Source organism: Apus apus, chromosome 4 (genome assembly GCF_020740795.1).
Source record: "Apus apus isolate bApuApu2 chromosome 4, bApuApu2.pri.cur, whole genome shotgun sequence".
NCBI lineage: Eukaryota > Metazoa > Chordata > Aves > Apodiformes > Apodidae > Apus > Apus apus.
In genome coordinates this window covers 15,798,106-15,816,169 of record NC_067285.1, presented here as the reverse complement: position 1 = coordinate 15,816,169, position 18,064 = coordinate 15,798,106, and the positions used below count along the sequence as shown (strand labels likewise).

The window sequence follows — 18,064 nt, the reverse complement described above, 5'->3', positions numbered from 1 at the left end:
GGAATCTCTATATATATCTGTGTTGAGTTGAAAATCCTTTGCTAATCTAAAATCCACAAGAGGTAACAGAAGAAACTTTTGCTCCTGGCACATAATCAATAAAGAATTGTTAAACCTTGATAATATCCTATTCAAATACAGTCCCTTGAAGCATGATGATGCTACCAGGTGGGCAAACCTAATTTTATATATTGAGGTAAGAAGGTGATGAATAGGTGATAAATTATCTGTTCTACACAAATTTCATCACCTGTTAAGGGAACTACCTGACTAAGAAAATGAGATGGCAGTAAAAGCAAGTGTTTCTTGCTTGAAATTGTAGACTTGGTACATCTGGTAGTAAATATTGGAAGGGGATGCTGGACTTGCAGGACTTCTACCTGTTTTTGAAATGGTAAATAAAGGCAGAGAAATGCAAACCGGCTCCTGCCTTTAACAGCTGTTCTGAAATCCTTAAAATCTGAGTTGCTGCTTAGCCCTGCTGTGAAGAAACTGCAAGTCTAGCGTACTGCAAGTTAAACAAATGGTATTTGAATAAATCAGCGCTGCCCCTCAGAAGAGCGGGCAGCAAAAGCCCCGTGCCAAGAAAGGTGCTGCAGGACTGGGGAAGGAGTTGGTGTTTCTGCTTCAGCAGACCAAAGCAAGCTCCCATGCACAGTACAGGCGTGTTGCGTGGAGAAGCCTCAAACTGGCAAGCAGCCGAACGGTTGTTTTGACCAAGGCTGAGATTTTTGTGCAAATAAGCCCTGTCCTTCTAATGCGGTCACGGCCACACGGATGCTCAGTGGCCTCTCTGCCATCAGGGCTCTTGCACTGCCCGATCATCCCCTCTGCGCCCGGCAGCAGGCAGCTCGGGACTCTAGGGCCCTTCTCCACGGCCAAGGCATTTGACGGGCCGCTGGCAGCGAAGACAAGCGAGGGGAGCACCTCCCGGCCGCGGGCTGCTTCCCGCTGAACTGGGTAATCCCCCCCCGCCTTCAGCTGAGCCGTGACTGAAACCCGCTTCGTGGCGCGGAGCCTTTTCAACTTCCCGCGGTCACTCCAGCCCCCCCGGCACCGCTGCCCGCCCCGCTCTCTCTCGGCACCGCGGCCAGCGGGGCTGAGGGCGCGCGCGACGCTCCCGCTCAGCCCCAGCGGTTCCCCGCGCGGGGCGGCCCTCGCCGGCCGCGGAGCCGGAGGTGCCGGCGGGGCGGGGGAATCGCCCTGTCCCCCGCCCGGAGGCCTCCCCCGCCCTCAGAGCAGGCAGAGCGCCGGCAGCCAGCCCAGCTGGGCGCTCGGCGCAACCACCGCTCCCCTCCTCCTCCTGCGCGGCAGCGGAGCCCCGCACCGGGGGACGAACTCCTGCGGAAGGGACGCTCCCCTGCGCCCTGCCGCTCCCCAGCCCCCGCTCCGCTCCGCGTGCCTCCTCCTCTGGTCGCTGGGACTGATGAATTAATCATGATGTGGCTGCTGTTAACGCGTTTATCTGGAGCGGGCTGCGCCGCCGGCTCGCCGCGCAGCTCGGCGGGGTGAGGGAGCGCGGGGAGCGCCGGCCCCTCCGCTCCTCTGCGCTCGGGCGCGGAGCCGCCGCCGACAGCCGCGCGGAGCCGGGGCCGCGGCTGCACCGCTCTCCATGGCTCCGGAGCAGGTAACGGGAGCCCGGACTGCCCTTTCCCAGCCGTCAGGGAAAGGGGTAGGGCCGGCAGGCGGGGGTGCGGAGGGGCAGCGCGGCGCTGGCAGGGCAGCTTTAACTTGCCGGGAGGGGGAGAGAAATGCGCGTTTTGGAGCGGGGCGGGGGGCTCGCCTCACGTTCCCATCCCGAGGTCCCCCCCAAACCCTGCCCGTGGTTTAAAAATTGCTCTGTTGGCACAACTGTGCGGGAACCGCTGTCATCGCCGCTGACGCTGTCAAAAACGTTGTGGCTTCAGCACTAACACCAGCGAGCCCCCTCCCTCCGCCGGGTCACCCCTCCGCCCGAGAGATCAAACTCTGATAATCCATTAGCTTCATCTTCCCCCCCCTTACGCGAGAGTGATGAAGGCTTGCTAATTAATTGACATACGAGGGAATGATCGAGGAAGGAAGGAAGGAAAAAAAATACCCCGTTGCACCTGCTCCGCCGAGACTTGTCATCTGAATCTGGAAGAGAGCTATAAATCATGTGAAGTGTTCGCGGTGGAGTCGGCTTCTGAGAGCTTGTAGGATTATGTATCCAAACGCTGAATTTATATTTCCCACTAGGAAAAGACTGAAACTCAGGTCAGATATAAACTACCTAATTTCATTTAAAACTAAACGGTAGGGTTTTTTATTGTAATTCTAGAGAGGATTTTTCTTCTCTCCTGATTAAATAGAAAGTGCTGTTAGAGCATGTAGTAGTGATTTACACACTCTAGCCTGAAATCTCTTGCAGAGTTGGAAGTGGCTGACAGTATAGGATGATGCTTTAGAATTACATACATCCAATCATTTTTGTTACACACGGAAAGACTGAGAATAACCAGGCTGTTAAATGTTACTTGCAGTTTTTAGTCTGTAGAAAAGCATATTTTCTGAGATACCAAATGGAGAAAACTTGGACTAGGGACACCACAAATGCCACTGGAAAGGCTGACTTTCTTAACTGCAGCAACTAAAATCTGTGTGATGTCTGCTTTGATTATTTCCATCATTTGAAAAAGAACTTTAAAAATGTGATAAGCTAGTTTCATGAATTTCACTTACTGCCTCTAAGGCAATACTGTAATAGTTCTTGACACTTGCTTGTTAAATGAGCTTAACTAGGGGAGAACTACTGTTGAGTAAGATGTTTGTGATTAAGGATATTTATTCCTGTGGCAGGTATTTACTCATAAAAGAGGAAATAAGGGGTTTGGGCTGTTAAGGTCACGTTTTCATATTGCAGAAATTATGAATAATTTAGTTTTATGGCATCTGTGAATTTTCATGTATTTGACTAACTAGTCAAATATATTTTGCCACTATCTTGCAAAACTATATTGAGGTTTTGTCATTTCAGATGGAACTAATTAGACTGGGGTTAATTGCTTTAGTGGCCTAACATATTTTTGATAGTTCTGTAAAAGACAAATATTAAGTTCTTTCATTCCAGTTACATTTTTTAAAATTGCTTTTGGATTAAAAAATGTTGTATGTTATAGATGTAGACTGTACCTTGGATTTGGTCGTGTCATCAGAAAGAGGGCATTGAGGAGTTTGTGTTCTTCAGTAGCACATGTGATTTGCAAGTTTCTTAAGTTGTGAGCTTATTGTAAAAGTGTGTGTATGTTTGTGGCAAAAGAAGGCTATATTAGTAAAATAAACTGCTAGTAAAAAAACCCAATAATAACCCGGAAAATATATGAGGTTACTAAGAATATGTGAGCTAGGCTAACCACTCAATATGTTTACTTTGAAAACAAGGTGTGTATGCAGTTTTTGTATCACTGTTCTACAGCAACAAAATAAGGGAGCCAAAAATAAGCACAAGCTGGAAATAAAAAGACAAAAAAATTTAAAGGAGACTAAGGGAAGAAACATTTTTTAATTGAGTCTTTCTGCCAAATTCAATACTGCATGTCATTGTTGAACTAAATCATACTCTAATACACAGCAGTTTATGTCACTTAAGGTGGAAGTCTTGGTCTATAACAAACCACTTAAAAGAGCGTCTGTTGTTGAGGATTTGGTTTATCACAGAAAAACCAATGGTAGTGGTCAAGTGACAGTCAATAAAGGTAGACTTAACATTTTAACTTGGAACAAGAGAGCAATTTGTTTTCTTCTCTTATTCTTCTGTCTCTAACTGGAAATGCTATCACGAACAACAGTCCCTGAAGTAATCAAGGTGTTCTGTGGTGAACATTTATTGGTCTGAGATAACTCTTTAATAGAAATACTTTTTCTGTGTTACCAGCATTGTTCTGCCCAGTGCTTTGGCTTGGTACATCATATGTGGATAACATGGAAGGAAAAATTAGGGGTTTGGACAATTTCTATCATTGCTTATGCTGCAGTCCAGTGTACATTTTTAAATGAAATTTATGTGCAGCTGCCAAGGTGTTGATCAAAATACACTGGAAAAACATTTGCTTCTCTTCCAATCTAAAAAGAAAAAATCAGCCAGAAGGATGTAGGGAAATCTGCTTACAGTCACTAGACTTTATTGTACATAAAATAACTCCTTGGCTATGTTTGATATAATGGATCTGGACTTGATGACTTCAGTGAATGACAGGCCCGTATTTTGAACATTTGCAACAGGTTGAGGTTTTATGTCAAAAAACCGTAGTGCTGCATGTATCTTGATGGACATAACTTTGAAAGGAGCTGGATGGAGTTAGACATCTGCAAATTTGCTTCATTAATGCTATACAAATAGTTACATGGTGACTGGTCTGTATCTGTAGTCATATGAACATGCCCTCTCTGTTTTCTCTAGCTGTTTTTGAGTTACACATTGCATTAAGAAAACTTTTGAACAGGTTGTTCACTGATTAACACAAAAGTAGTATGTTATGAGGGGTGCAGAATGCTGTATGTCCTAACAGAAGCTTATGTGAAGTTTTTAGATAGCAACACAAATGTAGAAAGGATACTGTCAGCATTTGAGGTGTATATTCAGAGAGCACAGACACATTCCTTTTTTGGCTGTTTATATAGTAAGCAGGAGTCTATTAAACTGGCAAGGAGGACAAATATTTAATGACGACCTAGAAAGGCAATGTCATTTCAGTATGTTTGCAATGCACTTCTCTGTTTAGTTGCTGATTAAATCTTTTGATCTCAAGAACAACTTCTAGTCATCTGCTTTGATGCAATATTGTATAAACACATGTAAACTAGAGGAGCAGGGGTTTAAGTCTTAAGACCGTTTTCTCTTAAAGATAAAAAACTGTGTGTAGTGCTCTCGTAGCCCCAGCTGAACTTCAGTGGGAATAGGGGGAACAAAAAGACTAGGAAGGAGAGAAATAGAACAGAGAGCAGTTCTTCACCATAGTAATTCAGGACTGATGAAAAGGCCTTTCTGAGTTAGGCAACCAGTTTATCTAATCCCAGTTAGAAAGTTACCACAGTCTACCTTAAAGCTAGTTGTTGCTCTTTTTAGAAAGATGTTTCAAATCCTCTCTCCTAATGCTTAGAAATGTCTTTGAACTTCCAGCCTAAATAAATTCCTTTATTCCTAATTTTTAATATCTCAATATTGTTATTTAAAAACAGCTCCTTCCTTAGATCGTACCCCTTGATAAATTACAAATATTGATCATGTGCCTTCCTTAGCTTTTATGTGCTAGGATCAAACAAGCAGAGCAAGCACCTTTTAGTCTGTCCAGTAAAACAGAATAAATAGGAAGATACAGAGCCTATTCACTTGATTCTCCTGAATTGTGATCATACCTCACCTGCATCAAATACCTTGTAACTGAAGTGTTTCCTCAAAGTCTTGAATAATAGTGCCAATGCTCCACTTGGTCTACTGAAAATACTTTATCAAATATTTGTGAAAATCAAGTTTATTTTACAGCTATACCAGGTTGGCTTAATCTTCTTGCAGTGAACTAGACATGGGGGTGTGATTCCTCTTTTCCTCTTGGTCTCAAAATTCCAAGACACTATGTAATCACAGAAGTGCTATTATTTACAATCATGTGGTGATTTTAATCAGATGTTTAATCAGGTGTTTTCTTGAGACTGAACAAAAACACAGGCTGGAGGCAGAATGTAGTGGAGTTTTCATTATGACCTGGGCAACGCTTGAAAATTGAGTCACTGAATTAGTACTGAAAACACACTAGAATTGGAAAGTAGTAATTGTGACTGCATAATTTTAAATTTAATTAGGTTATTCTGTTAAATAACAGACTGACCTATGTTTGTAAAGAGTTAATTTGTTGAAATATTTAAAATATACTGTAATTCTCTACATACTACTTTAGGACAAGAGTTAGTTGATGTGGCTTCACAGAAGAAAATTATGTCTTGCTGCTGAAGGGGCTTTGAAGCCCTTTTCTCAGTTTTACGTTCAAGTTTTCTTGAGCTCAAAAATAAAGAATCTCTCCAGCAATTTATTTATTATTTTATTTTATTTTTTTCCTGGGTTGTCTGTATTTCTTTTGTAGACCTTTGTAGACCAGGTTTATATTTTCAATCCAGTGCTCATTTCTATTGGTTTCTGTGAAACAACTGACAGTTACCAGATAACCAGACAGTTATCAGCCTTTCTTTTGCCTGCAAAGTTTTGAATGGAAACTATGGAATAGACCAGAATCTTCTGCTATTGTTGGTGCAGGACTTCACCTCCACCTGTATCCTCAAAAACCCATTACCCTTTCATGCATATTTAGTTCAGCTTTTCTAATTATTAATGTAAGAATCTATTCATTTCAAATATTGAAGAAATTTCTACAGGGAAAAAAAAAATACATTTGAGTCCCCTTGGCTAAAACTAACAAATAGATTAGAAAGTTTTTAAGCCTAGAGTAGAGAGGTTATTAAAGAAATAGATGTTTCCAACTGAAATCTGAAGTGGAAAAGCTACTAAAGGGAAATATGTGCTGCAATGACTTGAATAACTTCAGCTGAAATAAGAATATGGGTACATTTAATAGTTAAGTTACTATGGTTTCGAAACAACTATATTGTTTGAATGTTTAATTAAAAAAAAAAATCGTCTTTTGCATTAATCTTACTTTTCTTGCGTTTTGACATAGCAACTGTCTTTTTAAGCCTTTCATTAGTTCTGGTTTTGCTTAGTCCTCAAATTGTAACAGGATTTCCATGGAAATTTGGTGCAATATTACTCTAACTTTATATTTAAAAATGTTAATTGTAGATAAGAAAGTGTAGTATATCATGCAAGTCATACATTGAAAATTCAGGATAGGATATTAACAGTATCATTATCATGCTAAATAGCAATAGTGTGCCTTTTTATATGTAATGGAGCTGCTTACACAAAAGGTGTATATATAGCCACAGAAACACAGAACTGAAGATGATGTGGTAGACCTCTGGAGATCATTTAGTCCAATCCTCCTGCTCAAAACAGGGTCACTAAAAGCATGTTGCCAAGGGCTGTCTCCAGTTGTGTTTTGAGTATCTCCAAGGTTGGATGTTTTAGAGCTTTGTTAGGCAACCTGTTTCAGTGTTGGACAACTCTCACATGAAATATGTTTGGGTTTGTGTTCAAATGGAATTTCTTGAATTTCTGTTCATGACTTCTGCCTCTTTTCCTTTCACTGGACGTTACTGAGAAGAATTTGTCTGTCTGCTGTTCTACCTCCCATCATGTATTTAAACATACTGATAAGATCCTTCCTGAGCCTTCTCCAGGCTAAACAACTCCAGCTCTCCCAGCCTGTCTTCATATGACAAATTCTCCAATCCCTGCATCATCTCTCTAACCCTTCAATGGATGCACACCACAATGTCAATATCCTTCTTGTACTGGGCACGCTATTCCACATGTGGCCTCACTGTTGCTGATGGGAAGGATCACCTTTCCAGCCTGGTGGCAGTTCTTTTTCTAGTGCAGCTCAGGAGGATGTTAGCCTTCACTGCCACAAGGGCACTGTGCTGGTTCATGTTCAACTTCTTATCTACCAGGACTGCCTACCCCCATTCTTTTCTGCCCAGTTGCTTTCCATCTGGTTGGTCCCTAGCTTTTTACTAGTGCATGGGGTTATTCCTCTCTGGATAACAAGTATGCATTTCCTTTTGCTGAATTTAATTTCTCCAGTTTGTTGAGGCCCCTTTGAATTGCAGCACAACTACTCCCAATTTTGAATGGTCTGCCAACTTGCTGAGGGCACACTCAGTCCCATTATTCAGCTAATTAATGAAAATGTTGAACAGCATTGGCCCCAAGATCAGCCCTTTGGAGTGCACCACTAGTAGCTGGACTCCAGCTGAAATATGTAGCACTGATCACAATCCTCTGAGCCCGAAGTTCCACCAACTTTCATTTCACCTCACTTCTGTACTTACTCAGTAATGTAGATTTCTAGTGCTGTGGGGCCAGGCTGATTAACAGCTAAGTCTTTTCACCATCCTTACTTGTGTACACACACATACCAATTGACAGTTGTCCTTTGTGTATGTTTTAGCGTATGATTGTGAATTGCCCATACCATGTGTTTGAGACAGAGAAGATAATATTATTTTATATGTCACACAGACAATGCATCTTTTTGCATTAATTGATTTTCCTCCACATTTTTAAGGGAGAAGGACCCTCTGGGCTTGATATAGTTATGGGGATTTTTAAATGGGTAGTCTTGAAATTGATTGTGAAATGGGGGTGAATTAATCAGGCTGTTGCTGAAGTTCATGAAGCCTGTATGGCCTTGCATTCAGCTGAAGCAATTGTGTGTCTTATGTTGGTAAAATTAAAGGGCTTTTAAATATATGCTTGCTTCAGATGGAAAGCAAACAAACAAACAAACTTGAGAAGAATTACATTAGTATTCTACTTTTTTTTTTTTTTTTTTTTTTGCTATTCCACACTAACTAGCTTTGCCAGAAGAAAGCTGGAAGTGTCTGCAAGTAGTCTTACTTTTTTGTTGTCTAAAAAGGGTTTAAATAGAAAAAAGATGCCTAATTAAACATTGTATAAACTGCAAACAGAATACTTTACTTTTTTTTTTGCAGAGATCAACCACAGAAGATGTGTTTATTTATTTACAATGACAGCTTAGTGGATACCTAAAAAAATCTGAAAGCCCAAAAGCAAGATAACAGGGATATAGACTGTACTGATAAATCACAACATTTCAGTTAATAGCGATACTGTTTTCCAGATATGAGTGAATTAAAGTAATCCAAATACTGTGTGTAACTTTTTAGTTCAGAATGGACAGAAACAGAGCTACTTCTGTCCTTGTCATATTTTAGCATTTATATAGTGCTTACTAGGTACAAAACTCTCTTCATTACACCCTCTGAAGTGGGTAGGTGATTTTCTACAAATGAACAGTATAGGGTCCATATATTTTAGACCTTGAAATCTGCTAGGAGTTTGAATTTTGATGCAAGTTTATATCAGCATATAAAGGGCAGACCATACACTTCAATACAAAAAATCTGCTCTTACAAGACCTGCTTTCTTTTTTAAGGAACAAATGTACAGACTTTCATTCTGAACACTTGAATAGCATCATGTCTCTTTGATAATGGAATCTAGTCAGATGTCATTTTTACAGAATTAATGTGTTGACTACTATACAGAACAATTTTGTAAAGGTTCATACAGAATAGAGCTGTAATTTACAAAGATTATGGCAGATTTCGCTTTTATTTTATTTATTTATTTATTTATTGTGGAAAAGAGATTACATATGGAAAGAGGAAACTTGTCTTTCTTGTCTCCACTCTCCTTGGTTGACAGCCTTTCCCTCCAGCAATCAGTTGACAGCAATCAGATTGAGGATTATTTCTGGAAGAAAAAGGTTTACAGCTTTACTTCAACAGTAAGATTAAAAAGAAGGTAGCTGTTATCTTTTTCCTTGGCTTAACTAGTTAAAATTATAGCCATAAAAATGGCTATACTCAACTGAGCTGTTCTCTTCATTTTATACAGTAAGCAGACCTTATTGAATGAAAGGCAGTCAAGCCATGCAAACAGCAGTTTGTTAGACAAAAATACAAAAAAATTAAATTTGGACTCAAACTTCAGAGATCGTTATTTATTGTTTCTAGGTTGTGGGTGTTTTTTTTAATAAGCCTTACACAGATATTGTAGTGAAACATTTTATCTTGTGACCTTGTCATATATGAAGAAAGCATAGATAATTCTCAGGATAAAAAAAGTTCATGTCTTGTAACAGCCAGATTCTTGAGCATCTTCCTGACTTGCCTCACAGTAATTCCCACACGGCTGTGTTTCCCGTTGTGCAATTTATAAAGGAATGTACTGTCAAGTTTAAGATGGAAAATCATTTACAATTGTCAAATTTGACACTTTTTAGTGATAGATTTCTAAGATGCAGTACGAAAACAAGCACTTAAGACTTTCTTTATTTTTTCTAGGTTGCAGGAGGTGGTCATCTTTTAGATCTAATCCCCAAAAGTTAGGTTCTGTCAGTCTCAGAATGATCTGATTTTGCTTCCTTTGTACCACATGCTACCTTTAGTTTATTCTGTAAATAAATAGCTCAATTTAGTTTGACGGTGTTTTATTGTTGTTCGGGGTTTTTTTTGATCTGTTTACTTAATGTACAGAATTTGATTTTACAGCTTTAGTTTTGTTCTATAATATTGAATGTTGGGTCTTCCAGTATTTTTAGTAACCTGTGCATCACTGATTTTCTGGCTGTGATACTTTTCCCTTGCCTTACAAATAGCCTTTCAAAGTGTAGACCTTTTTGTGCTTCTAGGGTTTTCTAAATTCAAAATCTGACATGTGCACTGGAGAATAAAGAAAAAGAAAAAGAAAAGGCTTGTTATTTTTATACTCTACTGCATTCTTCTGTTTGCTCCAACTTTCTGGATCCTAAAGTAAGATTTGTGCCTGCACACTGCAAAAAATCCTGAGAGATTAGGCCTCTTTAGCAGGTTAAAGAGCTTAATGCTTTTGATTTTTCCACCTTTTTTTTAATATCCCCTCAGCAAAATCATGGAAGTTTAAGATGTTAATTTGAATGTTTGGTGGCTGGCTTTTTATGCTTGTACCGTATCTCTTCTATTCTGATAGCATAAATAGTGCCAGTGATAGAAAACTGACATTTTAAAACTAAATTAATCTTGAAAAGAGTACTGTAATGATAACTACATATGGAGTTTTAGAAAATGGAAATAATATAAATCTTCACTAAACAGTAGTTCCTCAAAGTCAGGTTATAAGATATTCAGAAAAGAGCATTGTATATCTTTTGTTTTGAATCCTTGTGTGCTGAAATGCGCAGAATATTGTGCTTTAATACTCCAAGGAATTGTTCTACTTTGCTTCTGTAATGAAGCAGTTTCCTTTAATCAAACAGAAGCCAATAGAAATACCCAGCATTGAACATAGCTGTATATTGCCCACTGGGAGATATTTAAATTTGTGCTAGCTTGCACTAGCAGGAAATGCTGTTAAAGCGTTTTGGTTTGGTTTGTCTTGTTTCTGTAAACACTCTATATACTCAGTGTGTAAAATTTCCATTTAAAGAAAAATACAATATCATATAAAGTGATTAAGGCAATTAACTTTTTAGCCAATTGGAGAATAATACTATGCAAGTTTCACCATGCTATTCCTATTCAAGCTGATTATATTACTTTATATCATAGATAAAAAAATATGGGCTGCTCTGCTGTTTCTAATTTACTTTTTGAGATCCTAGGGTATTCTCATTTATTAAAAGGAAATAATATCTTGTGGATATATATGTGTATGAGGAAGGAAATAACTGTCTAGGTTTAAATTGCAAGTGTTTGTTTTGATGGAGATGATTTTGTGTTTCTCTCTTACAGATTCCTTGCCGAAAAGGTTCAGAGAAAGATTAGGATCACAGAGCAATTTTTTAAAATTCTGAATCCAACAATATCAATTTTCTCTGTATATAACTTATTACATGTGCATTAGTATTTAGACACAGTCTCTGCCTGTGCAGTCATGTGCTGTTGATCCTGATCCCATGAAATTTGTTCACTGTGCACTGTTAATAACAGTAACAGATACATTACATTTTCATGTGTAGAGTTTAATGAGGATAGTAAGATTATTATGAGGTTTATTTTTATCATCTTATTATAATTTTATTTTTTAAACAGATGGAGCAACCAAAGCATACACAGTTATATGAGTTGTTATATAGGAAGCTTTGGGAAAGACTCAGAAGTAAGTTTTGGTTTTATACCTATTGAAGGAGAAACATTCAATATGGGTCTTCACTGAACAGTATGCTTCATGTACAGTAGTTTAAATCTACTGCAGTGTGTAATTGAGGTGAGCTTGTTTTACCAGTTAAAGCTGCACTAACGAAAGGCTTGAAGGAATTTTAGGTATTAGTGTAGAGTTGGTCAGAGACTTTTGGAGGGAATGTCATTTGTTGACAGACTACTCAGCTTAGTATTTCTTGAGGAAATATTAATTCAGTCTAATAGAATTACTTTCTTTCCTACTTTAAGGGAACTACAGTTCCCAGGAATCCCAGCTGTAAGGCAGAGTTTACCATGCTGGCAGCAGGAAATCTGTATAGCTACGGGAGTTCGTTTCACCTAAATGAATGGAAAATATCTTTCTTTTAACAAATAGCTTGAGAAAAACTTCTGTCCCCTTCTCCAAATTATCTAAAAAATGTTGCTTCTGAAGTGGAACAATTTATTGTGCTACTGAAACTTCAGAATTTCTCAGAACATTAAATCTACCTTCCAGTTAGTTAAGTATACAAGAATAACATACCTCTATCTTTACCTCTTAATGTCTAACTGATTCTAATTTTGATGCTGAGTAAACACCTACTTAGCTTTAATACATTCCAGTATAATATGAGATAGCTCTGAAAAGTTAATAATAAATATTGCAGTGTAATTTGTAAGGTCATAAGGAAAACATTTTGCCTGTTTGAAATTTTGGTCCCATTTTATCTGATGTTAAGGGAATGAGTTTAGGAAGGCTGCACAAGATAGAAAGGACTATAAGTAGTTTTCCCCAAAAATAACTAGACAATCCTTTCTAAGGCCTATTCAGTGTCACGCAGACAAGTACAGCAAAACAAGGTCACATCCTCCTCTTTGCTGGTGATAAAGTTATTATTTCTTACATTAATATATAATGCAGCTATTTTTTTAGAGAATTATTTATTCTGTGTTGAAGAGGAAGGAACATGCAATGTAATTTAGTGATGTTTTCTTTTGGATTACAGTTTAGTAGTTTAGTTTCTTGCTCATTTGTCTGTTTCCTGTTGTCTGTTGTTAAGCATAATCCATATCTAGTGCAGACTTCATTTTATGCGGTTTGGTTTTTTTCCCTTAAGTCTGTGATTCTCTTGACCCGTAGTTATGCTTTAGTTTTCTAGTTTCTCTGGGCATTTTTGGTAGGGTTTTTTTGTTTGTTTGTTTGCTGTTTTTTTGTGTGGTTTGTTTGTTTGTTTTAGTTTTATTTATTTATTTTCCTCACACTTGCTTTTCAGTTCTGTTTTTACTTTCTGTTTGTCATTCTTCAGCATCTTCCAGTCTCCCGGATTTGGTTTTATGAGTTCTGAAACGAAACCTCAAACCCTGTTGAAATGCAGTTTTTGATTAGTGCTGCTAGGGATGGAATTTTCTTCTGAAATGTTTCTCTGTAGATGACACCAGTTTGTCAAAACTCTACCTGCTCCCCTCTATTTTGACAAAATCAATAATTCAGTGGCTTGGGTGCTCGAAACCTGGTATTTGGATTGCAGTAAATTGGGTAGAGTAGGGGTTTTGCTTGACACATTTTGCTTATACGTTGCACTGGGTAATTTTTAATATTTTTTTTTCCTATTTAATGTTGAGAAACTTGTCTTTATTATGATGCAGCAGAAACTGTCTGTAGAGGATAACACTGTATTTCTTGGTGAACAGATCTTTGGCTGACTAGCTTTAGATGCAAATTAACTTTGGATCTGGGACATTTTTATCACTTCTTAAAGTAAAAAAAAATAAATTGGAAGTAACGGGTTGCCAAAACATGTAGATGCATGTAGTCCATTTTTTCTGAAGGGATCTTCAGTATATTGTAATTCACTTCTGTGTTGTAGCTACTGGCTATGACAGTGAGTATGTAATTTAGTACCACAGCATATGCGAGCATAGGACTCACTCAGGATTTGAAACCTGGGTTGTTTCCTGCATGTTTTTGAGTCCATGACTTCTGCCTGCTGGGACAGTGTCCACATTGTTAATTGATAGAACATTTTGTTGCAGAGTGTTGGATTTGGATCTTTACAGTGTAGCTGTTTTATTATTTTAAATGTTAATGAGGTGGAGGGTAGAGCCATAGTACTCATATCCCTCCCCTGAAGAAGTGGATTGCACTTCCGATCTCCCTGTCTTTAAGGGCAGTTGCCTCAGATACAATTTCACCTTTCATCTTGGGTGAGTTAATAGTGCCTGCGAAGTGAAATAGTTTCACACAATGAGTGAGGACTAGACCTTGTTTTCCTGATTTTCCTCCAGCACCTGGAAATGGATGGGCTGGTGTAGTGGAAGGTTTATGTTCAGATCCTTCCAGGCAATATAATTGTTCTTGGTTTCCTGTTGTCTCCTGAATACATTCTTTGACAGTTGGAGAAGAATGGTGACAGTGGTATTACCCAAAAAGCAAGGAGAGCTGTGCTAATGTGAGGCCAAAAGCATCCCAGAGTGAAGGCTGTGTTGTGTCTAGTTCTCTGAGTTCCCTGGATAAATGGTGTTGCAACAGGAGAGCTGGAAACTATCTGATTTGCCATGGTGCACTATTAGGGGAGAAGACCCAGGAAGTATTTAGATGGCAATAAAACTATCTATTTAGTCAAGTACACTTGAGTGAAGTAAAGAAGCAGAGATTTAAATCTGCAGTAGTGCTTCTGCCAGCACAGTGTCAGAACTGGCTGGTGATTTTGGATGCTCTTAGTTTTGTGTTACCAAATGTTACATTTAAAAAAAAATATAAAATGCACAGAAAACTGATATTTAATGTTTCTCAAAGTTAGACTGACCTTGAAGGAGTCAATTTTTCAAATTCTATATTCACTCTTAAAGAAACTATTCCTACGTATTCATGTACTTCAATATATGTTCATGGTGCTTTTTTTCATAAGCTTGCTTACAAGTAAATAGAATAAACTATTTAAAGATGTTTTTCCTCTTGTTTTTCACTGAAAGCAGGTTATAGACCTTCTTAAAATCAGTAATTGAAACAGAGTGGTTTTTCATGGTCATATTTCACCAGACATTTTAGCATGAGGACTTGCAAACATAACATTAATTCTGCTGAAATCCATAGAGGTGTATGTGGTTGAAATTACAGTTGCTTAAATTGAGCATGCATTGAATCCTTTTTAGAGGAATGTTTCTTTAATATTGGAATACACTCCATATATTCAATTAATACTTAAACAAGTAAAACATTTTTTTTTAAAGCCCATGGCATATCAAATTTTGAAAAGGACTGCAGCAGAGGAAAAGCAATATTTGAAATTTAATTTTGCAGATTAAGAAGGTTTTAGCGAGCTGGCATAGGGAAACCAAATTACTTTTAGGTGATATCTGTATTGTGGTATTAAAAGAAAGGCTTCCAGTTTTTCAACTTATGCTGAATTGAGAGAAACCATACAGTCACATTTCTTACAAATTAACTTAGATTAAGTATCCAGGCTAATAAGTGTCAGATGTAGTTAAATACAGATATGTAATATTACTCTGAAGCAAGATTAAACTGGAGGGTATCTACTGGCTAGAAAAATCTCAGAGCATGCTGAGCAGCAGAGGGATAGAAGGACCTGTTAGAAGAATGCCTGGTGTATAAAGCACTATTTAAGTACAGCTGTACTGTATATAGGGAAAAAAAAAATTAAAAACCTAGTTGTATACACAAATAGCTTGAAGTCATAGAAGTTTGTGAAGTCTTATATACATGGGAGCATTCTAAGTTAAAGCGAACTAAACATTTTTGTTTACATCACGTGAAGTCAATAGATAAATAACACTTCTTTCTTTTCTCCATTTGTTGTATTTCACTGAACGACCATTTTATTTCTTAAGAAATATGTGTACACATGGATCAATGTATTTTAGATTTCATTTGGTTTAATATTTCTGAACTTTCTTATAGTGATGTGACCTCAGAGCCTATATGGCAAATTAAGGTGAACTGTGTGCCTTTGTCTGAGAATAGTTACTTTGTGTGCTCGAGTCATAGATTCACATTATCTCCCAGTGAAAACACAGGATAGAAATACTTTATTGATGAATCAAAAACATGGGGCTGTCAGTGAAAAAGCTGAGCTTTCTGCTGTGCATAATCAACAATTGGCCAGCAGCTGTGTGTGGAAGGGCTTAACTGTAGAGCCTTGTTGTGGAAAGCTAATGTTTTATCATCCATATAATTGGTGTCTGAAATCCATCTGCAGCCATGTGTCAGCAGATAGCTGAGGTTAGAAATTAACAGTTTCTAGCAGTGATAGCCACTTCCTGAAGAAAAACACAGATGCTGTAAGAATGTCATATTGCTACAGTGTTGATGTTGAACCAGCATTAGAAGTCAGGAAAGGGACTGAGCTTAAGCCAAAGTTTTAGTCCCACAACCCCGGCCCAATTCTAGTTTAAATGTATGCTGCCTGTCTACCCTGACTATCTTTGAGGATGGTGTAGGATGAAGAAAAGAAGTTGTAAAATGTCCATGGTGCAAAGGAGCAATTCAAATTGTGGCCTTATAAAAACTGAGACACTCAAAATAAACCTTGTGAAGTTAATCTTGCATGCTGCTCATACTGAGTTCTTCAACATTAGAAAATGAGGGGGTTTGGCTGTGGCAGACACTCACCTTACATTTCTGAGGCTAGTATAAGGAAATAACATCTGTTCAGCTGGAAATTCTTGCTATTTGCTTTAATGTAAAGTAGCCAGTTCCCTTTTGTCCCTCTCTCTGTTTTTGTGGAGTTTTGTTTGTTTGGTTGTTTTTTTTGTTTGTGGGGTTTTTTTTTGTGTTGTGTTTTTTTTTTCTTTCTCAAGCATGGTGAATGTGTTTTTGTGGAAGACAGCCTGCATGCCCTAAACATCACCCTGCCATTCTAATTCTTAAATTGAAACCTTTATTTTTAGGGTTTTATATATAATTTCTGCATATATACTGTCTTTCATGTTTGTCGGAAAGATTAAAGTGAGAGTAAACTATTAGTGTAGTACAACAGAGGATTATATTAGGTATTACTTGACTCTCTGGAAAGGACCTCTATTCGGTTATTGTATGTATTCTTTGATTTTGTTGACAGTAAGACTGTGATCTTACTAAAGGAAAAAATATCTCTTTGGAAAGCTATCAAAGGAAAAATTCCATGTAACAGAAGTGTCATAGAAGAGTGATCATAGTTTTCATTATTTGCAACTTTAGAGTAAAAAGCAGAAACTGTTCCAGTCATTTAGTGTGATTCTTGAACACAATCATAGTAGTTGAGAGTAGTTGTGTAAGTGGACAAAGAGGAAAATAGTAAAAGCATGTCAGCATTTAAGGGTATATTAAGTTTGAATTATTTCCTGAAGAAACGTGGGGTCACTATTTTTCACACTAAGGCAGGATTACAGAATAATTTAAACTCCATTTCTAACAGTGTTGACTGAAGTTGGTGAGCCACAGTTTTTCACTTAAGAAGTACCAAAACAAAAATAGTCACTCAATAAGATAACACTACATGTAGCTGAGGGGTTTTGCTGAATAATTCTTAGGAGAAATGAGGAAATGATACAATGGTGAAAATGAGCCAAATCCTCACTTCCTTGCTTAAAGCACTACTTGAAAGTGAATCCAGGCACTGCTTTGTAAGAGCTCTTTAGATGGAATGGTAAATGAAAGTGAGTAGTAAGGAACAAAAAACAATTGCCTGCTTGTGTTTTGTTGTGCTAAGAAAAGTGGAAGTTAAACACTGTGTAAATAAGTAGGAGTGCATCATACACCAAGTTCCAAAATCTTTGCTTTTTCTTCCTTAATCTATTCTTCAGAAAAATGAGCAACACTAAAGGTGTTCCAAACACATTAGAGGATTCTGAGCTGCTTCACTTAGCAAACTGTGATATGATATATATACAAAGGCAACAGTTTATAACTTCTGGCAAGTAACTGATTTTGAATAGAAACTTCGCTGCTAAAGTGATTTAGTATTATCGGCAGTGGTAAAGAACAGTGCTTATTGTTTCAAGAAACAATGCTACCTTCTAGATACTCCATAATAATTTTTTATTTAAATATATCTTCACTTACCAACTACCAAATTAAAATACAGTTTATTAAGTTTGATGAATTTCATCACTTTTACTACAGAATGAATTATTTTGCAATGGCTTTGTGCAGGGCTAGATAGAACATTACCAGTTTGAGACATGAAATTATACCAAGCAGGCTTTATTTTCACATGCTTCAATCCCAGAGTTCAAGTTTTCTTTT

At 37.9% G+C, this 18,064-nt stretch overlaps 1 protein-coding gene across 10 annotated transcripts in view; it reads left to right on the top strand.

The window, feature by feature from the left end:
• Positions 1-18,064, top strand: part of LOC127384259 (heparan sulfate glucosamine 3-O-sulfotransferase 1-like) — an 82,238-nt gene that overhangs the window by 27,748 nt on the left and 36,426 nt on the right. The window contains exon 1 of one of the 10 annotated variants that reach the window (XM_051618362.1): positions 807-960. The exons of 7 other annotated variants lie outside the window; for them this stretch is intronic. The gene's annotated coding sequence lies outside the window, so the exon portion shown is untranslated. Of the gene's footprint in view, positions 1-806; positions 961-1,472; positions 1,628-2,004; positions 2,239-18,064 lie in introns of those variants that run through there. 2 more of the 10 variants (XM_051618361.1, XM_051618365.1) reach the window with 2 other exon arrangements.